Below are 25,807 nucleotides of genomic sequence, written 5' to 3'. Positions count from 1 at the left end.
TTTCTGAGATATATCAGTGAACAAAAAAAAGAAAAAAATATATATAAATAACTGCCTTTGTGGACCTCACATTAGTGCAAGGAAAACAGGCAATAAAACACTAACATAATAAAAGAAGATAATTATATTGTATATGATATGAACAATAGGAAAAAATAGGGCAGAGTAAGGGTGTGCAGGTTTTAAAGGTAGTAATTTAAATTATGTTGGTAAGATTTATCTGATAGGGTGGGTTATAGCAAAGATTTGAAGAATGTTATGTAGTTTTCTATATAGATATCTCAGGAGAGAGTATTCCAGGGCAGAGAAAAAGCCAGTGCCAAGTCCCTAAGGCACAATCCCACCTAGTGAATATACTGAAAATTAAGAAGATAAGGGTAAGTGAAGCAAAATGAACAAGGGGAAGCAGGGGGAAAAAAAAAGATGAAGGAGATGAGATCCTGTAAAACCTTGAGGGCAACTGTAAGGCATTTGGCATAGGCTTGAATTAAAATGGGAGCAACTATGGAGTTTTGAGCAGAGATGTGGCGTTTTGACTTCTGCTTTGAAATGGGTACAGTATTGGAGGGTGAATATAGCTCAGAGGTAAAGTGCATGCTTAGCTGATACAAGGTCCTGGATTCAATTCCCAGCACCTCTATTAAAAAACTTCTTTAAATTATGTTTTTAAAAGTCATTTAAAAATAAACAAAATAAAATAAAATGGCTGCAGTATTGAAAGCAGACTGAACAGCAGCACAAGCAGAAGCGCAGGACAAATTAGGTAGGCCTGTATAGCTGTGAAAGCATTGAGGGTCCTGGCTATCAGCCTGACAAAGTCAGAGGAAGCTTCCTGTTGGAGGTTACCCTTGAATTATCATAAAATCTCCATTGAATTTTGATGCCTACTGTATAGAAAATGATTCTCTAATGGATGAGTTCAATAAAACAGATGAGGTCATTAAGCCTGTAGTGGGTTACAAAAAGGGAGAGTTTGAGTTATTATCACTCTAAGAGTAACAGAAGAAGTTAATACTGGGAGTCTGCAGTTTGATCTTCTCAAAGGAGTCAGAAACCACACTCAAGAACTTTTCATGAGTTTTGTGAACTTTATAACTTGTTTGCTTTCTTTCTGCCATTATTGTTTGGAACCCTGGGATCAGCTAATTCCATCCATATTTCTCCCCTTAGGCACTGAACAAAAACATATTGCCCTATGTGTGATTCCTTCCACAGCTTACATTATTCCACTCATGCCCTTAACCTAAATGCCACCATTAGGTGTGTTGAAACTTCCTTTCTATTACAAATAAATTAGTAAATAAAACTCGTAGCATGAAAATATCTCCATGTTCTTTCCTAACTGAATACTAAAAATGCCCTGAAGATGTTACATTAAAGGCCCTCTTTAGGAGAGAGAACTGATCCATCCACTCTACCAGGTCAGGAATGTTACTGCGGTGAGGAAGCAGTCAGCATTACCTTTGTTACTCAGTGCCCCTTCCAAATCTTAACTTCTCTCCTCTTAGGTACGTGAGCATCGTGCTTTTGAAGCTCATCCTGTCTAGGCTGTTCCACTCATGCCCATCCTTCTAATCATTTTCCTTTAATAATTGAGGTCACAAACATCTATCTTATCGTTTCCTTCTCTTTCCTGAATTCTATTACCATAGTTTCCACAATTGTCATTAATATTTATCACCTGGTATCTCTGCCTCTCCTCTGGGCACATGTTTGGATTACACACAAGTCCCTGTTGCTCTGGCCAGAGTTGTGAGTAGAAGTGATCTATGTCACTATCTAGTCATAGAATTTAATTACTGGTTTGAGATCCTCTAGAGTATTCTTTCCAATTGGTATGGCAACAAGCAGTATTTGAGATGGCAGTTATTGCTTCAGCCTAGCTTTCTAAGTGGTTATGAAAAACAGCACGTGAGCAGACCTATGACGGACTGCTAGCATGAGCGCAATACAAACCTTTGTTTTAAGCCACTGCGATACAGGTGTAGTTGATTGTGTAGCAGAAATTAACCGATTCTGCCACTGAGTAATGTAGAAACTATTACATAATGTAGAAAAGAAGACAGTTGAATTAACATATATAGGACTGGCTTATGAACTAGCTGCAGGTTGTGAGAAACTGTTATGGTAATCTGAAAGAATGGCAATCTATATTATGCATTTATGAAATAGTTGAATTCTCACCTGTTATAATTATGTGACAGAAATTGTATTTAATAAACTTTCAGATCTAGAAAAGAGGTTGGAAAACAAAATGCTAGCAGTATGTTTTGGCTATAAATGACAAATAACTACAAAGAGATGATCTCAGAAAATATAAGCATGGTAGCAAGCAGAAGGAAAAAGAACAGAAATTCAGAGACTTACAGGTTTGGAAGAAGCAGCTGTTTCTCATCACCAGTTTACAAAAGACCAAACTAACAGGGCCATTAATTGATAAAGGCTAATTAGAATACATCCTTGCTGCAAGACTGAAATGAATGTTATGGCTGCCACAGTGTTGTTAAAGCATCTGAAAGGATTTAGGGACCATCCTGCGAAACTTTTCACTTGGACAAAATGGCCCAGTGCAAAAAAGGCAGGGGCATAATTTCTTTGATAATATAGACAACTTTAAGCCAAGGGAGAGAAGTAAGAGAAAGGCATATTTAACAATAAACTGAGAGTAACTATCAGAACCTAAAAATGAATAACTCAAATAAGTTAGAACACTAAAGGTTTTGAGAAAGTTGTATTTTCAAAGGAACCATGAGCTTAAATGTGTGCTCTCCAGTATGGTCACTACCAGCCACTTTTGGGCTATTGAGTATTTGAAATATGGTAAGTGCAACAAAAATTTTTTTTATTTCATTTTGATTAATTTAAATTTAAATTTTGATACATGTTGAATATTTTTCTGTTGAATACAACTTTTTTGTTTGAAAGGGTTAAATTTTCTTTTATTAGCCATTGAAAACTTAGCATCAGAATTGAGGTGTGCTATAAATATAAAATATACACTAGACTTTGAAGACTTAGTATAAAAAAAGAAGAAAGTAAAATATTGCTAAACATGAGACACCTAAAATATCTCAATAATTCTTATACTGACTAAGTGGGACATATAATATTTTACATATTTGGGTTAAATAAAATAGATATTAAAATTAATTTCACCTGTTTCTTTTAAGCTTTTAAAAATGTTTAATATTGTAAAATTGCATAAGCAGCCTGGATTACATTTTATTGGATAATGATGACCTGGACATAAAATAGTTTTGACTGGAGTTGACTACATTTTGAAATGGTCCACACACTCCTAAACTTCTGCAGGAGTGAAACAAGCTGAGACAGGTAATTTAAACATTATTACCAACAACAAAATAAAATAAATTATAACAAGAAATTTAAAGTCTCAAAGTTAGCATGCCATATCCCTTCAGAGATTCTCTGGTACTAGCCCCACTCAGCTTGGCCGCTGCAATTAGCAGTACCTTTTTCACTTCTATGATGCAGATTCACACCTTCCCCTTTCCTTATTTGCACACAATTACACTTGTCTGTGGAATATCCTATGTACCGTTGCCTCTGGAGCAATGTTGCCCACACAGTCTCCACCCATCTCTGTTTCTTTGTTAAACTAAACTCTCAGTTTGGAAGTCAGTTCCTCAGAAAAACTTTCCTTCCTCAAACTCCTAAACTGCAGTCCCCGTTTATATGCTTCTTCATTACCAAATGCTTCTTCCCTCAAGGCATCACAACTCTGAATTGTAACTGTATCTTATTTGATAGGAGAAATGGTCATTTCTTTCAAAGCTGAAGGGGGGAAACACTAAAGAGAATGCTGACAATAATGCGTTTTACAAAGCCTGAGTTATTTAAAGTCTCCAGTGCCATGTAAGGTATACAGCAGAAAAGTCCAGAATGGTTTGACATTACCAGTCTGGTCAGCTTCTGTGTGCCCCAGTAATATGGGTTCAAGATAAGCCCTTTTCCTATGGATCTGCCCCTAATCTCCTGGAGAGAATACAATTGCTTCTAATAACAATTTACACAGGCAGTGAAGTACAAATCTATATCAAGGGGAAAAAGCTCCTAAAGGCAATCACATATGAAAGATGTTACCTATTAGCAGGCACACAATAAAGAAATCTTTTCATATTATTATGCAAGCAGTTAGAACCCTATTGAACATTCCTGAATAGGATCTTGATTTTAACTTTGAATAGAGAAGACCCATCGAAATGTTTGATTCAAACAAAGGGTCCCTTTACTCCAGAAGTGAATTCAAGCAATACAAAGAGGTTACAGAGTTTTTTCACTAGCCTCTTCTCTCTTTTTAAATGAATCTTTTCCTCAGCCAAACTTTTAAATGTTGACAAACTTCAAATCTTGGTCCTAGGCTCTCTTCTATCTGGATTATTTCCTAATATGATCCAATTCAGAACTATGTGTTTTAATAGATATCCAGATTGTTATGTTAAAAAAGTACCTGACATCTCTTTTATAGTGCTTAATAAATATCCAAGTATGCATGTGTTCAAATCAAAATTGTGAGTTCTGATCCCCAACTTTCTTCTCTTCCAATTATTCACATAAATAGCACTATTGGCCCAATTGCACAAGCTAGAATTAGACCCCAAAATATGGATTGAGGCTTTTATAATTTGGGGTTGGGCTCCTTAGGAACTAGTATACAAAATTATGAATATAAAAGTTAGATATAAAAGGTAGTATTTGTTTGCAATGGGAAAGTAGTCACAACAAATTATAAATTTAAAGGAGTTGATGAATATCATAAACACCATCCCAAAATGTAGGTATCATCAGGGCAAGATACATCAGATTTAGACATATTCAGATATTTTTGGGTGTGCAAAACAGGAAACTTTGGACTCAGATATAAATATTCTTTATAGTACTGAGAGACTGAATATACAAAAGGACAATAGACAGACTATATATATAAATTTTAAGATGACATAATTACTGTAAATAAGAAGGATTACTACATATTAAGAATACCAATGCAACATAAACTTAAGACAGTCCAAAAATTGTATGGGCTAATTATGCAGATTAAAATATAAAAAGCAAAAATTAACAGAAATACAAGATTTAGACAAAGCCAAAATTCTTATTAAGGAAACAGTTGTGCTCTTCAAGTTGTTGTTAAAGCAGATTAAAAAAAAAACCAAACAAACACTATGAAAGACTCTACCCCACAAATTTGTTAACCTAGATAAAAGGGACCAATTCCTTGAAAGACACAATTTGCCAAAAGTCACACAAGAAGAAATAAGTTGAAAAGGCCTATTTCTGTTAAAAAACTGAGCCAGTAATAATCTTTCAAAACAGGAAGTACCAGGTCCAGATGGGTTCATTAGTTAATCTTTCAAACATTTAAGGAAGAAATTATACCATTCTATACAATTTCTTTTAAAACACAGAAAGAGAGGGAATACTAATACACAACTATGAGGCCAACATTATCCTAATGGCAAAAACAGAGAGAGATTACAATAAAAGAAAACTACCGACCAATATCGCATGAATATAGATGTAAAAATCTCCAAAAAATATTAGCAAATCAAATCCAATGACATATAAAAAATTACACACTAAGGAAATAAAAAGACAAGCCACAGACTGGAAGAAAATATTTGAAATGACACATTGGATAAAGGACTATTATCTAATGTTTGCAAAGTACTCTGAAAACTTAAAAATAAGAAAACAAACCGACCAGATTTTTTAAAAATGGGCCAAGACCTTAACAGATAACTCACCAAAAATGATACAAAGATAGCATTGAGGGAGGCCATCAGGACAGAACTGCTGCCCGTTGACCCTAGAGCTGGAGCCAGGCAAATGGAAGCTCCCCATCCCCTCCCCTGTCCTTGGAATGTGCTGCACTTCCCTTGCCTGTTCCCAGAAGCTGTCTTGAGGTGAAAATATAGTATGGATACTGTCTGGATGGTATACCTGACTGAACCCAGTTAAGGACTCTATATAAACTTTTAAGATTTGGTGGTGGGGAGTGGAAATCTACTCATTTTACAGTCACCCACGATAACCCTCATAAGTATGTTCCCTTGCTCACTAAACTGGCAGCCTAGCAATCTGGAATGGTCTGCCTCTTCTTCAGACTCTCCCTGCCCACTGAGTCTGAGGGCTAATTTCTGATTATATCATGGAAACTCCCAAGGAGGTTATAAACAAACAGTTGGCAAGCAAGCCAGGAGACTAAAAGAAACTTGGGACTTGGGATAGAGTCAACTTTGGGAGAAAATTCCTAGTTGGTCATCAAGCTCTACATGGGAGGGGTGGCTCATGTGTTAGATGCTTGTAGATCATCATGTGACTACAGGGACACCCTGAAAATGCTGGATGCTTTAATGTGCTTGATTGGGGAACTGAGAATAGTGCATAGGGGCAATGAAGTGAAATTAATGGTTCATGGAGAGCTGGCCTCTATTGTGGACTATTTAGCTGGACACTAATGTCCAACTAGAGGCTGAAACTCAAGTTAGAAAATTGGAAGGAAAGCTGAGATTAGAGAAGGACATGCAGCTTTCCACTACTCTGCTAGCTTCGAGGCTTGCATATAAGGTGGGAAGGCAGGACAATAACTTGGAGACCTTAGCAGGCTGTTTTGCAAACCTAGGATGGCACAAACTGCCATAGATGAAGGTTTGAGCACTTGTGACAAAGCCTGACTAAGATGCTAAAAGGTAGAATCCCTGGGACAGTGAAGAGAGCAGAGGGGAGGATGTTGTGGTCATTGACAAGGAAATGAATGGGGTGCCTCATGCTGTCTAATGTCTAATACAATGAGAAATTTTCACCAGCACTTATCCTAGACTTCTGATAATAAATACCCCAAACTCCTAGGAGAAAACTTGCATTCTTTCTCTGTTTCTTAAAGTTGTAAATCTTATCATGTCTTTGAGATGTAAACACCCCAGGAGATAACTAAAACACTGCCTATTGAGACTGAAGAAAAAAAGGGGGAAAGAGACTTTTTAAAATACAGCCTACTGTAGAAGTTCCCCTGCCCAAAATTCTAGTCCATAGCCTTTATAATATAACAAATATCAATAAAAAATTTTAGCCATCTGCGTGGGTACCTGATGCATGCTTAAAGTTTTAGAATGAAAGCTATGAATTTGTGTCTGCCTAGAGGTTTATGTATGTCTATAGATGTATGTTGTATATATGTGATGTTTTTCTACCTCTAGAAGGTAGAAAAATTGCCTAACTTGATTTATAAAAGAGCTAAAGTTTTTTGTGTGTTTTACAAAATTAGTAGAAATAATAAGGATGAAAAAATGAATATATATGAAAAATAAGGAAAGTAGAATTTTTTTTTTTGAACAAGAAAAAATATGAAGGACATGGCGTAAAAAATCATTCTGTCCTAAAGTAAGTGGCTGTTCTGGAATGGAAAAAAAAAAAAAAGACAAAAGCTGGTTGAACTTTGCAGAAGGTTTGTGAAAAAAGACTGTTTATTGAGAAAGGAATTTTATGTGTAGTCATGCTAAGATTGGAATACATTTAAGGTAAAAAGAATTTTAAAAAGGAGAATTTTAACATACACTGGTGTGGAATTTGATTTCGGTTTTCTCTCTGTTAAAACGATAAAGTTTCTTAGATTATTGGTCTGCTCTTAAGAAATTATTAATGAAAAGTTTGTGTTTGTTTTTTGTTTTTACTGTTAAAGTAATCTGCATAGAAAACAAAGACTGTGTTTTGTCTTTATCAGGTCTTTGAACACTTAAGAAAACTTACTCTTCTCTGTTAAAAGAGCTAAGTTTGGTTTTTGGTTTTTGTCTTTTATTTGTTTGTTTGTTTTGCAACTATTGGACTTCCTGCATTTGCCTTTGAAGTTTCTTTAATTGTCAGTTTGGTTAAATGTATAACTAAACACTGTTTCACAGTGATCTATGAACCTACTTAATCAAATGTTTTAAATCTTTTGATATTTTTGACAGAATTCCCCAAAATCAAAAGCTAAATGAAGTCTTACCAATCTAGAACTAACTTTGGAATTTTCCACAGGATCCTTGGAACATCTCAAAAGATGTGTCCTCTCTCCTTATAAAAGAGAAATATCAAACTCATTAGGCTTATTTGATATGTTAAATCACATGGGAAGTATTCTCAATACAAAGTTCTACTAAACATTCCTTGGGGTATATTTGTATGAAATTCCAAAAACTCTGTTATGTCTTGGTATAATGTTATCAGCAATAATTTTATTTTTTTACATTATTTATTGATTTATAATCATTTTACAACGTTGTGTCAAATTCCAGTGTAGAGCACAATTTTTCAGTATACATGAACATATATATATTCATTGTCACATTTTTTTCTCTGTGAGCTACCGTAAGATCTTGTGTATATTTCCCTGTGCTATGCAATATAATCTTGTTTATTTATTCTACAATTTTGAAATCCTGTCTATCCCTTCCCACCCTCAGTAATAATTTTAAAATGTACATTACAGAAAAAAACAAAACTTCTTTGTTAATTGCATTATAATGAACTCTCATCAGATCTTTAAACATGGCCATTTTAATGTCTTTGGTCATTTACAGACAGTTACTGCTTTACTTTGATGCTTTTACAAAAGTGTTCCTGCAAAAATGCTTCATTTTCAACAAGATTGATAGAAAGACTCCAATAAGTACCGGTTTCTGACAACTAAGATCAATTTACCTTCACATAGGAGGGACAATAATGGAGCTTTCAAGTGTAGCCCTATGTCATGGGATGATAATGTAAACACCAAGAGTGAGCCCTAATGTAAACTATGAGCTTTGAGTGATAATCATGTGTCAGTGTAGTTTTAACAATTATAACAAATGTACCACTCTGGTAAGGAATGTTGATAATGAGGGAGGCTATGCTTCTGTTGGGGCAGGAGGTATATCAGAAATCTCTGTACCTTCTACTTAATTTTGCTGTGAATCAAAAACTGCTGTTAAAAGACAAGATGTATTAAAAATCACTAAAGATATAAACCATATGAAAAACAAAATAACAAGCTTGATCTGATGTTTAATATCTCTCTTTTATAATACACAGGAATAAAATGTGTAGTGAATAGCTTAAGAATGCACTCTTTATATACAAAGAGCATTTTAGAATGTTGACAACATACAGAGTCATAAAACAAACAGCAAATGTCAAAGGCTTGAAATCACAGAGATCTGACTCTCATCTACAATGTGATTAAGCAAAATATCAGTTCCAATCGTAGTTCCATCCCCATCAAACACATATAGTGTTTGGAGATTAAGATCCATACTTGAGGAATTCATATAAACACATTCTCTCTTTTCTCATTTCAATTTAAAATGTATGCATAAAGGAAGCAGAAGTACAAATACAGGATTTATGCTGCTTATAATTTCTATGGTTTTTGTTTTTATTCCTTTATTATAATTTCATTTTTTATCTTAAATTCCCTTGTGTACCACAAGTATGGATGTTTTGCACGTTTGTTGTCTCATTTTGTCTTTAACTTATCTTACTAATTAACATATTGCTTTATGCTTTTATTTAAAAAATTGGAGCTTTGCAAGCTAAACATAAAATATATTTGAGAAGAGGTTTTTATAAAAATATTTTCATCATATGCGATGAGCAATTCTTCTATAAGTTACAAGTCTCTATTCTTTATTTTCTTTCTTAAAAAAACTATTCTTTGTGCATTTTTCAAAAAGTAACATTAGCTTTTTTTTTTTTAAGCTTCAGCCATATGCCATTAATTCTCATTGAGGTTAGTTTTTAGCCAGGATCATATTAAAGTATTGATTTTAGATGTTATCTTATTATCTTGCCAGATGGCATGAGAGTGAAATCTCATCTTGGGATCTTAAAAAATGAAATAACCTATTTTCCAGAAATAGAAAGCTGTTGCATGAGGATGCTCTTTATAGATGTTTAATTTCCTATGGTGTAAAAACATAAACAAGAAAATACAGTTTGACACTACTAACAATAAAATATTTTAAATGCATCCCTGTCAAAAGCTATGTGATAAGGTTGAAGTGATATTGATACTACACATTGTAGCAGTCAGAAGCTTAAAAACATAAATAATAATATTTACCATAGAATAACAAAGTGAATTAGACTATCAGTTTAATATGGCATTGGCTTCAAGACCCTTCAGAGATTTTTTTAAAACTTTTACCTAAATACACAGAAATAAAGATACAAATATGACTCAGGTTACGATTGATGGCATGCCAGAATCTATCCAGTATTTTCCTTTAATATAAGAAAGGAGTTGACTATCGACATAAAATAGACACATACTAATTAATCCCTTAATAGGAGAGTATTTTTTCTCTGTGTGTTTGTGATCAGAGGTTAATGTATCAGATTCTAATTACCTTAAAATTAGTTTCTTAACTTAAAGGAATGCACAGTTACTTACTGCTGCTGTTTTCTGTATTTTAAGATTCTGAACAGAAAAGAGTAAGAAAAAGTGGTAACTCATGCACCATAATGGGTGCTTAAGTTCTTGGATATATAGTGTTCCAAAGTAAAATAGAGACAGCATATTTGAAGTCTACATTTTTATCAGTTCAAATTATCAGAAAATTTTAAAAATCCACTTCTGTAAAGTAGAAACACCTTAATATCTTATATTCTCCAAGAAAATGCTTACAAGGTACCAGGTACTGCCAACTCTGATTAAATTAACGCAGTTACTCCTCACAACAAATTTATAAATTAGGTACTACTGCTATCACTGGTGTACAAGTGGGAAAGTTTCAGTAAAGTTTCCATAATTTGTCCAAGGTCTCACAACTCATATAGATTCTTTTTGAATACAGGGAATTAATGTTTCGGTGCAAATCAAACTATTGTCCAACAGTAGATCTGATGTAGAAATACAGCCAGCATCCAAGTAAACTGAGAATAGAGCTATGATGAAACAAAATAGACCAGCTATTAGCAAAGGTGTGTCTGAATATAAAAATATATATGAAGAGAAGGAGATTTTCATTAGAGTATCCCTCTGGAAATGTATATAACAGAAGATCACTTAAAATTGGTGGCATCCATTTGGAGGTACAAGAAAACATAGCCTTTTAGAAACAACATAAAGATCATAATAACAAAATCAAAAGCCTTAATAAACTAGAAAATGCTCTAATTTAATAACTATACAATTTATCATTATATTTAGCTATGATATTTTAAGTAATATCCCAGGTGTCATTGAAATAATAGCATTTTCTTTCTTTTCCTACAGCTCACATTTATTCATAATATTGATGCTTTGGGATGTTTCTCTCTGAGTTATAAAACACTGCATAGTATCATTTAAAAATTCTGGATTAATTGTTATTAAGATGATAAATTTTGGTATTAGATATTTCAAAAGATTATTATTGATTAATACAAGAGATAAATTAATTCTAAATAACCAACCCTTTAAAAATACTAGTAACTTTGAACTACCCACAGCAGTCATCTGTTAACAACACTGTTTTTGTAGGCAATATTTAGAGAAACAGGTAAACATTATCACTCATATTTTTCCCTTTCTAATTTGCTTCCTTATCATATACCCTTGAACTTGGTCATCAGAGAGATCTGCTTACTCAGTTGTATAACTTCCCATACATTTCTTAATCATTCTTATCTTCAGCTTTCTCATCTCTAAAATGCATTTTCTTCTTAAATCACTGGCCTGTAATCCTCACTAAATAATACAATAGGAGTGATTTGAGATCCGGAGGCCCTCACTTGTCTCTATCCAAGGAAAGCAGTGATAGATCCTTAGAGTAGTCTATGTGAGGAGATCTTTGGATTCCTCAAAGTGGAGCATCTATAAAGTAAACATTTGTTATCTCTGTAAAAGTGAGTACTTCTCATGGGATTTTATTAGGCTTAAAGAAAAATCTTCCTACCAGGATAAGAACTGGCAAAGGTGGGAGACAATCCTTTCTTTATGGTACATGAACATAAACTAAAGGATAGAATAGGCTTTAGAATTCATACAGGTTAGATCTGATATTTTACATCAGAAGAAAAGAAGCTAATGAAAATAATGTTATTAAACACTTATTATATGTTAACCAATATGTAATCTCATTTTCCCCTCAAATAAATAAAAGAAACACAAAGATATACGATTGTTATTATTCCATATTTGCACATGATAAAATTGATGCACAAAGAGGTTAAGAACTTGCCCATGAAAGCACAACTAGTAAGTGGGGGAGTATGATTTAGATGCCTACTGCTGTTATCCAGTCTGCACTTTCCCTAATAGATGGAGTAAGCAACAGTGCAACATACATACATATATATATATATGTATGTATGTATATATATATATGCATATATATATATATGAATGACAACAATATTCAGAAGTTTTAGAATACAATGCCATCAATACATAAGTATGATAACTTATTCAAGAACAAGAGTAAAATTTTTTCAGTGATAGGAGTGAAAGACTAAGAGTCTATAGATGCAATTGAGATCATTTAAATTATTTTTATCCCTAATGAAAAGGAAAAAGAAAAAAACAGTATTCCTGATGAGAAAACGTAACAAATAAAAGAGGAATGAGGTCAAGGTTGAACTACAAATAAATGTGAGTATAGTTGAGAATAATGCACTAGGTCATAAAAAAACTAAAGCTTAAGGGTTGAGCAATAAAAAGTATGCTCATTTGAAAAACAGGGACTAAGCAAATTCAAACAATCAAGAGTTTGGGATCAAGATAGGAAATCTGAATATTTTGCCCTCTTATAAATTTTCTGTCCTTTAAACCTCATTTATCTAGCTAACTTTTGCTCATGCTTTAGACTCGGGTTATATGTCATATCCCTAGGTCAGATTTCCTTGTAACTGATTCCATTGAATATTTTTGTTTAGTAAACTTACCACAGCTGTAATTAAATAAGCCTTTGTATAATTAAATAAACCTTTGGGAAATTACATTTTTAAAAATTCTTTTTTTTTCCAGTCTAGTCTGTATGCTTATTAGGGAAAGAGTTATCCATATAGCATTGGATCATGTTTTTTTAGCTTAGCGCTAGCCTGACACATTATACATCCAAAAACATTATTTGCTGGAAACTGGAAAGATCACATAAGAAAAGTAGAGGACAAAAATATTTTTAAAACTGACAGATAATAGCATCTAATATCTGTTGAGTGCTTTCACTGGATTGGGCATTGTTTCACAAACCTGTAAGTACCAGAGGGGACCATTTTAATCTCATAATGCAGATTAGGAAACAGGTGAAGTAGCAATTCATTGCAGGCAGTCTGTCCAAGGAGAATGACTTTTGAACAATAGTGCTGTACTGTTTCTGAGCCATGCAACTCTTAAGGAGAATGATTGGGCTTTTTAGGCTCTATATAACTGGATTAAAAAAAAAACAAGTTTAAGAATTTTATTCTCTGTCCAGTGCCATCCTCTATATATAGGGGAGTGTCATTATTCAACTTGCCTATTATTAATATATTATTCTAGTTAAAATTTTGTGGCATATATGTTGGAGTAATTAGTCAGGAACTTATAATATGGTAGTGGTTGGCTGTGTTTAAAAGTGGTTGAATATAAAAATACTTACAAATGGTTCAGGGTTGGGAATTTCTTGTATTTAGATGATAAGAGAAAGAAAGAGGAGTAAAAATGTCCACTTTAGGCAATTGAATATATGCTACTGTCTTTCACTGTGATCATGAAAGAAGCAGGCGCTGGTTGGCTGGGAAATAATGAGCTTAGAATTATGCATACTGAGTGTCTAGAGCTTGTGCAACATCTAAGTATAGATGCTCCTGGCAGATCGATATATGTCTGAAGTTATGAAGACATTTCTGGACTGGAAATAGTATTTATGAATCCTCAGAGTATACATTAAAGTTGAGCCTTGGGGAAAAAAGAGAAAAAAAGAAGCTTGCACAAGGTTAATCTGTGGGCAGGTAAGAAAAAGGGAAAGCATCCCATAGAGGATACTAAAAATCAAATAAAAAAATGAAATAAATAACAAAATAAAATAGAAGAGCTGGAATTTACTCTGAACAGGAAACTGAATAGAATCATAGAAGCATGAAGAAGATCAAGCAAAAGGGGGAGAGTGTGTTTTCTCAGAAGCAAAAGGAAGGGAATTATTCAAGGGAAAACTAAACACATATATGTACAAGAGCCTTGTGATTAAAGTGAAAACAACCATTAATCAAGTCAAAGGAAAGCAGCAAAATACTTGGGAGATATTTAAACATTTGAGGCCAAAATAGTGAAAAAATATGGAAAAATGAGTGGGTGTAAATTGTTCCCATTTTATTTTGTTTATTTTTTGAAAAGAATACATTTACCTAGAGAATGTTTTTATCACTTTTTAAATTAAATATAGAAAAGGTCAATAAATGGACCCAATTAATTGGATTTTGAAGCAAGAGTATGTTGTTAACTTTGACAGTGGCAGTTTTAATGCTTTAGCTGGGAGCAGAGGGCAGAACACTGGGTGGAGGAGTGATGGAATGGTGGGGAATGAGATCTCAGTAGTGGAGGTAACATTTCAAGAAGGTAAGCGTGAAATGGAAAGAGATGGAGAAACATGCAGATAAAATTTCCTAAAATTAGTGAGATATTTGGACTTCTGTTCATCCCTGTAGATTACAAGCACGAAGAACAAAATTAATTGGTTTTGAAAACACAGTTTCCGAAGTTACATACAAACGTGTGTGTGTGTGTGTAAATCTCTTTATCTAGGAAATTAAGGAAATGATACCATTTACTATCATGCCAAAAAGAATAAAATACCTAGGAATAAACCTACCCAAGGAGGCAAAAGACCTGTATGCCAAAAACTGTAAGATACTGATGAAGGGAATTGAAGACAACATAAACAAATGGAAAGTTATACCATGTTCTTGGATTGGAATAATCAATATTGTTAAAATGGCCATACTGCCCAAGGCAATTTACAGATTGAATGCAGTCCCTGTCAAATTACCAACAACATTCTCCACAAAGCTGGAACAAAAAAATGTTAAAATTTGTATGGAAACACCAAAGACCCTGAATAGCCAAAAATAATGTTGAAAAATAAGAATGGAGCTGGAAGGATCATGCTCCTTGACTTCAGACTATACTACAAAGCTACAGTAATCAAAGCAGTATTGTACTGGCACAGAAATAGACACATAGATCAATGGAACAGGATAGAAAGTTCAGAAATAAACCCACACACGTATTATCAGTTAATCTATGACAAAGAAGGCAAGAATATACAATGGAGAAAAGAGAGTCTCTTCAATAAATGGTGCTGGGAAAACTGGACAGCTACCTGTAAAAGACTGAAATTAGAACATTCTCTAACACCATGTACAAAAATAAACTCAAAATGGATTAAAGACTTAAATATAAGATCAGATACTACAAAACTCCTAGAGGAAAACACAGGCAGAACACTCTTGGACATAAATCACAATATATTTTTTGAACTAGCTCCTGGAGTAATAGAAATAAAAGCAAAAATAAATAAATGGGACCTAATTAAATTTAAAAGCTTTTGCACAACTAAGGATACCATCAAAAAAATGAAAAGACAACCTGCAGAATGAGAGAAAATATTTGCAAATGATGCAACAGACACAGGACTAATTTCCAAAATATATAAACAGCTCATACACCTTAATATCAAAGAAGCAAACAACCCAATCCAAAAATGAGCAGATACTTAAACAAGCAGTTCACCAATGAATACATACAAATGTCCAATAGGCACATGAAAAAATACTCAGCATCACTAATTGTCAGAGAAATGCAGATCAAAACTACAATGAGATACCACCTCACACCAGCCAGAATGGCCATTATTAAAAAGTTTGCAAATGATAGTTGCTGGAAAGGGTACGGAGGAAAAGGAACCCTTCTACACTGTTAGTGGGAGTGTAGATTGGTGCAACCACTATGGAGGACAGTATGGAAGTTCCTTAAAAAACTGAAAATAGACTTAACATGTGATACAGCAATCCCACTCCTGGGCATATATCCAGAGAAAATAAAATTCAAAAAGACACATGCACCCCAATGTTCATAGCAGCGCTATCTACAATAGCCAAGACGTGAAAACAACCCAAATGTCCAGCAGATGACTAGATAAAGAAGATGTGGTACATATATACGATGGAACACTACCCAGCCGTAAAAAAAGAATAAAATAATGCCATATGGATGGACCTGTAGATGGTCATTCCAAGTGGGCCAGAAAGAGAAAGAAAAATGCCATATGACATCATTTATATAAGGAATCTAAAAAATAATAATGACACAAATGAACTACTTATTTATAACTTAGATGATTGATTTCTTGAATATATATAAGCACATTTGACTATCCTTTATGATTGGATTACTGAATTCTGTTGATTCTTATTTTGTAGTTGGCTCTATTCCTTTGATAACTATGTTTAAAAAGCTAAAGCTCTAATCTATTCTTAAAAACAATGATCAGTGCATATATGTAAATTTTTAAAAATGTGCATTATACTGTATATATATATTTACAAGCAATATAATGTGTATGTGCAGTTGAACTGTAATAATACTACCTAACAAAGCTGAAAAAGAAAAAAAAAGAAAGAAAAAATGGCCACGGGTTGAGGCAAGTAATATAAATAAGTGCAGTGGGCTGGGTGTATGAGGATAGAGTGTGTGCTGAGGGTGAGGCCGGGAGCAGTGATGATCTAGAGAGGTATGCCCTGCATGAAGGGGGCAGCTGCTAGTCGATGTCACCACTGCCAAATATTAGGAGCCTACAAGAAACGTCTGAACTCTCGATTTTTGTATGAAATACCCTGGTTTCAAAAATATTTTTAACTAATTAAGATTATTTTAGAATTCTCTGAAGACAGGCTAAACCATGTTTGAATCCAGCCTACAGGGCAGTAGTTTATAAACAGTACTACAGAATCTTGTGGAATTTCTTCTACATTTGCAGAACGATGTTAAGAACTGTAAGTGCCCTGGTAGCTATGAAATCTACCTTCCTTGGTTTATGGATGTGGAAGCTAAAGACAAAGTGACGACTGTGATAGCTTCAGTGATTGGTCATGCACACCCATGCCGTAGCCTCCTAGTAATGAAGTGGACTTCCCTCCCCTTTCAATTTAAGTTTGGTTTGTGTTTAGCTTTGGCCAGTTATTTGGCAGACAGACATGACACCAGGACCCAAAATGAGCTTGTCCTGGTTGAACTTGCCCTTTTGCATTCCTGCCTTTGGCCATGGGTCAGATGTGCTTTAGGGAATGCTGGCCCAAGGAGAATGAGCGACCCATGGAGCAGACCTGGACTCAAATGATAGCTTGTAGCCAAGCCCAGATGAAGTCAGCCAAGATCGGCCAAACCCCAGCCAACCTGCATATGCAGGTTCTTAAGTATGAAATAAATGCTTCTTGTTTTAATCCAGTGAAAATACATGTGTGTGTGTGTGTGTATGTGTGTGTGTTTCACATAGCAATAGCTAACTATAGAAAGAGACTTTCTCAAGATTACACAGTAAGTAGATGGCAGAATCAGGATTAAGTCAGGGCTCCAAATCCCTGGACCAGTACATTTTCTACTCTATTGTGCTCTTCATTGCTGGTGATCTTCAGTCTGTCACTTTCTCCTTATTTCACATAGCCTGCCTATTTGTCACATTAAGCCAACCATATGGGCTTGATCTTTCAGTCTTTATAAGATTTTCTTGCATGGATGATATAGGTCTCTGTGTCCACCTACCAGAGTTTCGAATGCAGCTTCCAGATTCCCTCAAAGATAAATGAAAATAATGTAGCTTGATTTGTGATTAGACAATTAGGATTTGCATAACCAGAATTTGAATGTATAGAAAAATTAAACCAATCTCTGTGTAAGATGGAGTTGTTTAGAATTACCACTAATTTAATTGAGGTTGCTTAAATGCCTTGTAATTGGTATGATTGTTGCCAGTTGCTCAGATTTTCAACAAGTTAATCAGAACCCACTCAGCAATTTCTCACTTCAAATCAGTTAAACTGTAAAATAAATTCCCTTTCTTTCAAGAAAGTCTTATGGTTTGGATTTTACTTTATTTACAGTTAAGCTTTTACTGCATTCTAATCCACTGGTCCAGAAAAAATTCAAATAGTTTAGTTCTTTTTTTTCTTTAATTCTTTATTTTTCCCTTCAGTAATGGATTCTATGAAAGTTATTCCCTCTTTCACACTGCCAAGAATAATATTGACCTCCTAGAGGTTGTGGTTGGATATAAATTATTACATACATACTTACATATACATACTTACAACAGTGCCAGACACTAAGAGTAAAATCTCACTATTAGCAATTTTTTAAATTCTTATTGTTATTATAATCTGCTATTAGGTTTACCACTATTGAGATATATATATGTGTGTGTGTGTGTTTGTGTATACATATGTCTTGAGAGTATTCCACTGATGAGTTTTGGTACCTGGCAATGAAATAAATTTCCTATCAAGCATGAAAATTATGTGGGCTTGAAAAGTTTTCTGGCTGTGATTCTAAGTGACGTTCATGACCCACTAATTTAAGTGATGTCAATTACCTATCTGAGGTGATTTGAGTGACAGAAAAGAAACATGAGAATCTGAAAATTGTCACTTGAAGAATTTGAAAGAAATATCTTCCCCTGAGAGAGGACAGTACTTCTGACACTTTAATGTGCACACAAATTTCATAATGATGTTGTGAAAGTGTAAATTTGGATTCTGTCCATCTAGGATGGTGTGTCAGATTCTTCACTTCTGAAAAAAAGAAAAATCTATTTACCTAATTGCCAGGGACAGCATTTTTCTGGAAGAAGAAACTTCCTTTTGCTGCTTCTACAAAACATGCTATCCTGTGTAAAATAAGAATCAATGCCTTTTACTTGGAAGAATGAACAAAGAAACTAACGTTTATCACTTAATTTCCATCTATCTGATGTTAGCAGGAAATAAAAATTTTTCACTTTACTTGTTTAGGATTAGTGATTGGGGGCCTATGAATTAACTATCAAAGTTCAAAAGACGCAGTAATAGGAGAAAAACAAAGTTTATTCTTGTATGTGTGAGTACACCGGAAGTGGCTCCCTGGACAGCTAGAGTCAAGGGTTTATATATCGTCTTAGAAGAGGGACTAAAGACTTCAGGGGAAATCGAATGGTGGGAAACTAATGAGAGACAAGTGAGGGGAAACAAGAGAAAGGTTTAGAAAGTTCTGTGTATGTAATTTCTCATGTGGGTAGAATCGATCTGTCTCCTTTCTGGCTGTAAACCTTTTGGAGAGGGGATTTATGATGGCAATATTTTGGGAGGGCTTTGTTTAAGTTAGCAAAAAATGTTTATACTGTTTTTTTCCCCGTGGCTGCTGTTTTTGCCACTTGGTGGGTCCAAGTGGATCCCATCACTGAGATGCTTAATAGTTTATATACCTCAAATTTGTGCTCTCTCATTTCCTTTTTTTGCAATACGAGAGTTAAGATAGTTCAATATTGTTTATTTCTTTGTACATTTTTAAGAAGTTTTTAATGGCTTCTTATTTAATTTATAATTAACTTCATTCTCTTTTCTGTTCAATTAAGCAGAACACAATTTGACTAAAACTAAAATTTATTGTTCCCAATTCTTAACTTCAACCATTTTCAGACTGTATGTTCTAGTTACAAAAAGCAATGAATAACAGTGCCAACATCAATACTCTTCATGTGTTAATCTATAATTTTAAAATTATTCTTTCTGTCTGTATTAAACTTCCTTTCAAATCCTTCTCAAGGAAAAGCTTATATGAGAAAATGTACAAAAAGTAAAACCTGCCATGTGTTCAATAGATCTACAGAAAGATTTCGATGCTTGTGTTCAATTTGAGGCTTTTACTTGCATTCATATTTGTAGTTAAAAGACTAGTCTATGGGATATTTATTTAAGGGTTCCAACCCTGGTTCTAATTTAATGGTGTAAATTCTAGTAAGTGATTTTAATGGTTGCTTCAATGTCCTCATCTGTAAAATGATGATCATATTAGTACCTATCTCATACCATTATTATGAGGATTAAATGAGAAAATTTATATAAAATATTTAGGATAATTCTTGGCAAAGATAAATACTTAGTAAATATTAGACATTATTATGTCATGTAAATTATTGACTCTTAAGGACTAATACCTTATTTTCTTCTGTTTTTATTCATCATATAAGACAGCCCTATAAATCCATCTGACATTATTAAAAGATCATGACCTATTAAAAGATTTATTCACATAAGAAACTCATCAAATTCTTAACTTTGAAGAAATAGTCCAATTACAAAAACCTTTGAAAATGATAAAAATGTATAAAATTTTAGGCTTAAATTTTTGTACATTTAGAAATAACATATTCCAAGTCTACAACAAGTTTTGAAAGGGGATCCTGAAATAATTATAGAAATAATATAAATTCCTTAAACATCGAAGTTTTGGAATAAATAACAACATGCTATAATTGAGGGCAATGAACTATATTGCAATGTGAATTACATTTAGATTCTGCTAATTTGCTTAACTTCATGTAAAAAATGTGAAATTATATTGAGGAGGAAAAATTAAAGTGTAACTTTTTTTCCTACAGTTACAGATAGTTTTCAAAACAAATTCATACTTTAAAAATATTCTCAAGTTGTGTGTAAAACCATTAGAAAATATTTTTCAAATATCAGTTAACTTTAAAATGTATTTCTAAGAATACATTGATAATGTAATTGCAAATTATTTCTATTCCTTTGTTTTTCCTAAGATACTTCAGTTTCTATAAATACTTTAAAATAATAAAATAATGTTTTTATTATTAATAACATGTAAGTTAGAGTGCACTTTCAGGGACTAGTTCAACTAATGTTCAATACAAAGGGATAAGCATAAAAAGTTGCTTAAAACAAAAATGTGATACAATTAAATAGCATTTATTTATTATTTTTAGTAATTACTGAATGAGGTTTAAGTGTGTGGTTTTAATTTTTAATTTTGATATCAATAGCATTAAAACATATATACATATTTGCTAACAGCTTTATTGAGATGTAATTCACATACCATATGATTCACCTATTTAAAGAATACAATATAATGATACTTGTGGTACATTCAAAGAGTTGTAAAACCATCACAGCCCATTTTAGAATACTTTTATCACCCCAATAAGAAATCCCTTCCCTTTCAGCAGTCATCCCCCATCCTCTCAGCCCTAGACAAGCACTAATCTACTTTCTGTCTGTATAGATTTGCCTATTCTGGACATTTCATTTAAATGTAACCATACAGTATAAGATCTTTGTGATTGGCTTCTTTCTTTTTTTAAAAAAATTTTTAAAACTTCTTATATAATTTAAAGATTTCTTTCCATTTACAGTTATAACAGAATATTGGCTATATTCTCCATATAGTACAATATATCCTTGAGTCTATTTTACACTCAATAGTTTGTACCTTCCATTCCTCCACCCCACTGGTAACCATTAGTTTGTTCTCTGTATCTGTGAGTCTGCTTCTTTTTTGTTATATATGCTAGTTTGTTTTATTTTTTAGATTCCATATATAAGTGATAATCATACAGTATTTGACTTTTTCTGTCTGATTTATTTTGCTTGCACAATGCCCTCCAAGTCCATACATGTTGCTGCAGATGATAAAATATCGTTCTTTTTTATGGCTGAGTAGTATTCCATTATATATAAATATAAATATAAATATAAATATAAATATAAATATAAATATAAATATATATAAAAATGCCACATCTTCCCTGTTCATTCATCTGTTAATGGACACTTAGGTTGCTTCCATATCTTGGCAATTATAAATAATGCTACTATGAACATTGGGATGCATGTATCTTTTCTAATTAGTGTTTTTGTTTTCTTTGGATATATATACCCAGAAGTGGAAATAGCTGGGTCATATAGTAGTTCTATTTTTAGTTTTTTGACAGCGGCTGCACCAATTTACATTCCCACCAATAGTGTACGAGGGTTCCCTTTCTCCTCATCCTCACCAACATTTGTTATTTGTGTTCTTTTTGATGATTGCCATCTGACAATGATACCTCATTGTGGTTTTGATTTGCATTTCCCTATTGATTAGTGATGTTCTTTGATGGCCATTTCCTTGTCCTTTTTGGAAAATGCCTATTCAGTTCTTTTGCCCACTTTTTAATTAGGTTGTTTGTTTTTGATGTTGAGTTGTATGACCTGCTTATATATTTTGGATATTACTCCCTTATTGGTTATAACATTTGCAAATGTTTTCTCCCATTCCATAGGTTATCATTTTGTTTTGATTATAATTTCCTTTGCTGTGCAAAAGCTTTTAAGTTTAATTGGGTCCCATTCATTTATTTTTGCTTTTATTTTCTTTACTTTAGGAGACAGAGTCAAAATATTACTGCAATACATGTCATAGAACATTATGCCTATGTTTTCCTCTATGAGTTTTATAGTATCTGGTCTTACGTATAGGTCTTTAACCAATTTTGAGTTTATATTGTAATATAGAAACTTAAAAATGAAAAAAAATTAAATTTGGATAAATTATACATGAAAAATGGCACGTCAGAGCAGTAAGAGTTAATGAGTTGGTACTAAAATTAAATCCTGAAATATACATAGAATCTATATTATATCTTTCTGAGAGTTAGCTAATGTATAGAAGAAAGTATGGTTATTAAAATGAATGTAAGGATTGTAAAAAGGTTTGGAAAATGTCTGAAGATTTTGGGCTTTCATTCTTTAAATTCTATCATATAATTAATGAATTTTATGTTTGTTTAGCATTTATAAACACAGAATAAATAGCTAAATTGTTTTCTTGCTATTTTTTAAACTACTCATTACTCACATTTAACCTGTAGAGTTAAAAGAAAAGCTCATTATAATAGAATATAATTATAACCTTATATTATTTTTACTTTGAAAGCAGTAGCTTTTTGCTATTTATTCTTTCCAGAAAAACTTGTTCTTTGGAGAGATTTGGTAGGACTTTTTTTTTTTTAAATCCCGTTGAAATAAAATTAAAAATGAAACTTTAGTAAGACATGCTAAAACTCCATTAGCAAAGGAATCTTAGTTTGAACACATAAAACTAGACGTCTCTCCTGCTTCCAAATAATTATTCATGTCAAGATATGAAAAACATTTTATTTTTTGAAAATGAAAAATATGATGTTAAATTTCATACTTCATATGTATACACTAAATTTCTGTAATTAATCATCTCAAAGTGTGTTTTTAGAAAATATTTTAAGGCAAATAAGCTAAAAACCAAGATTTTGTTTATCTTCAAAAAGTAGCACACAGTTTATAATACTTTAGGGACCTATATGATTAGGATTTTTTGTTTTTTACAAATTAAATAAAATATAATGAACAGATACTGTAAAGCTCTCCAGAAGTAAACTTCACATTTGCTAAGGATTCCATGCAAGTGATTAATTTTTAGACAAACATCATGCCAGAATTCTTCAAAGATATAAAAACCCTAATTGCAGGGTATCCCAGTATAATAGACATAAGCAGACACAAAGGCATACAGAAGGGTAACAACCTATACACCTTTTCATTAATATTTATATTCATGAATTGGGGAAATTTAGAAGTATTTTGAAATTTTTAAAGATATATAATAATGTTAATAATTATTTATAAGACATTTGAAAAAAGTATTAACTGGTGAACTAAAAAAACATACTTTTTCAGTTAAGTTTATTTTCAAGCCTTTGAAATACTGATATTGTTGAAAAATTTTAGAAAAGCATACTTTAAATTAATGAATTAAATCAGAAAAAAATATCAAGCCAATAAATAGCAGGAGTCAGATTTTATATTCCATTGTAGGAAAAATAAAAAATTATACTTAAATTTTTAGATTCAAAAGGAACTGCCTTTGTTTCCAGAGAACAGACAGACATGGAATCCAAAGAGTAGATATAGCTGTTAAATTTCATTTAAGATGGTTACTACACCTGTTTTTAGAAAGACATACAAGTGTTTATAAATAATATTTTGGAGAATAAGAAATTTAAAATGTTAAAAAGTAAACTTAAATAATAAGATTATTTGTCTGGAATAAATGCTTCAATGCACCTGAATGGAATAAAAGGCAAAACAAAGCAAAAGAAACAAACAAACAAAAACCTCGAGCTGGAAATAGGCTCAAAAGTCTCTGAAAGTTAAGAGAAAAGAAAATAAATATGGTCTGCAAGATAGTTTTCCATTTTTTAAAAGTAACCTTCAAAGGTTTCCAAAGTGGTTTTTTTTTCCCCCTTAAAATAACATCAGCTACCTAACCTTGCCAAAAAGACCTTGAGAATCATTGTTGACAAAGTGTCTTAGAGACGGTAGTTCATGAAAATTTATCATACCATTAAGTTTAGCTCAACAAAGAAACAAAAGCATTTATACAAGTTGGTCAGTTTTAATCATGAAAATGTAGCATTCTATTATATACAGTGATCTGAGTTAACTGTGTGTCGCCTTGAAGCCAATATTTAACTTTTCAGAGGCTTATTGTTCCTTTTGAATAAACTTAATTATGGAAGTCAGGATTAGGATAGGGAAAAGGTTAAGCAGGTTGTCTTCTAGATCACAGTCTAGATACAAAATATGAAGCCCTTTCATATATTATATACTTTTAAAGACACTTGGAATAGTTATTTTCAATTTATAAGAAAACCACTTTAACTGCATTCGTTCAAGATACGGTATCAGTAAAAGTAATTGAAAGTCCTCTTCTAGCTACAATTATATTAGTATATTTCTTTATAGTTAAACTTTCAAAAACAGATTTATTTTTCTCTTCCTTCCCTTTCATCCTGACCATGCCATATACACTCTTGTTTATCAGTGATTACCATGTTGTTAAACCCAATGGACATTTTCCAGGTACCATCTTATTTAACATCTCCACACTCCCTATTTCTAAAAGAATTTCTTCCTTTCGCCTCTCTTTACATAATCATGAAAACTGCCAGATGGATTCTTGGAATTTCTGCATGTAGAACATTTTAAAATCATGTATATAGAAATAATTATACAGGAGACTTTGTAGTTATTTGGAGGGAAAAAAGAACAGAATAAGCAGAGAGTGATCACGAGGAAAGTTCAGTCATCTACCAAGGCTGATCTTCATAAGGAGTCTTTCCTTTTCTGAATTTTCCACAAACAAGAGGATTTTCTCATCCTTGTATTTCTGAGGACTGATTTTCCAGGCTGTCAAGAGCAGTTTTCTCTTAGCACAAAATCCATGTTTGTTGCTTAAGCATTTTCTACTACATTGATAAGCAAGTAAAATATAACAGCTGAGGAGAAGTCACTCAGACCACCTTGTTCTTTACTTTTTCCTTTCCCAGAATATGGGATGTATTGAAAATTAATCATAACTAGAATGCCAGGTTTTGAGGTAAATGGAGAAAAATAGTTGCCAAGATGATTAGACATCCAGGTTACCTTATTCTATACCATCAGTTACCTTCTTAGGGGGAGCACTTTGGGAGTGTTTTCTCTGATGTAGGTGGAAAAAAAATCATATAAATAACAGTTATACTAAAAAACTATGTTACCTGTTTGATTTAAGAAATAGCATAGAATTTGGGTTGACAACCTAGTTTCAAGTCCTCCCTGCACTTTCTATTAGGTCTGTTACGTCGGCAGTCCTCCTAAATTGTTAGAGTAACAGTTTCATTATGTGTGAAATCAGGATACGCATACCTGGTCTAAACACATCAAAATATCATTCCGAGGTGAGATCAGGTGTAGAAAC

General features: G+C 32.9%; 1 long non-coding RNA gene across 2 annotated transcripts in view; it reads left to right on the top strand.

The window, feature by feature from the left end:
* The window catches only part of LOC140700031 (uncharacterized), a 154,414-nt gene that overhangs the window by 5,758 nt on the left and 122,849 nt on the right, over window positions 1-25,807 (top strand). Inside the window, exon 1 of one of the 2 annotated variants that reach the window (XR_012078239.1) lies at window positions 1,684-1,752. The exons of the other annotated variant lie outside the window; for it this stretch is intronic. This is a non-coding gene — a long non-coding RNA (uncharacterized lncRNA). Of the gene's footprint in view, window positions 1-1,683; window positions 1,753-25,807 lie in introns of those variants that run through there. 2 annotated transcript variants of the gene reach the window in all.

Source organism: Vicugna pacos, chromosome 2, assembly GCF_048564905.1.
Source record: "Vicugna pacos chromosome 2, VicPac4, whole genome shotgun sequence".
NCBI classification, from domain to species: Eukaryota; Metazoa; Chordata; class Mammalia; order Artiodactyla; family Camelidae; genus Vicugna; species Vicugna pacos.
This window is presented reverse-complemented; position numbering and strand designations above follow the sequence as displayed.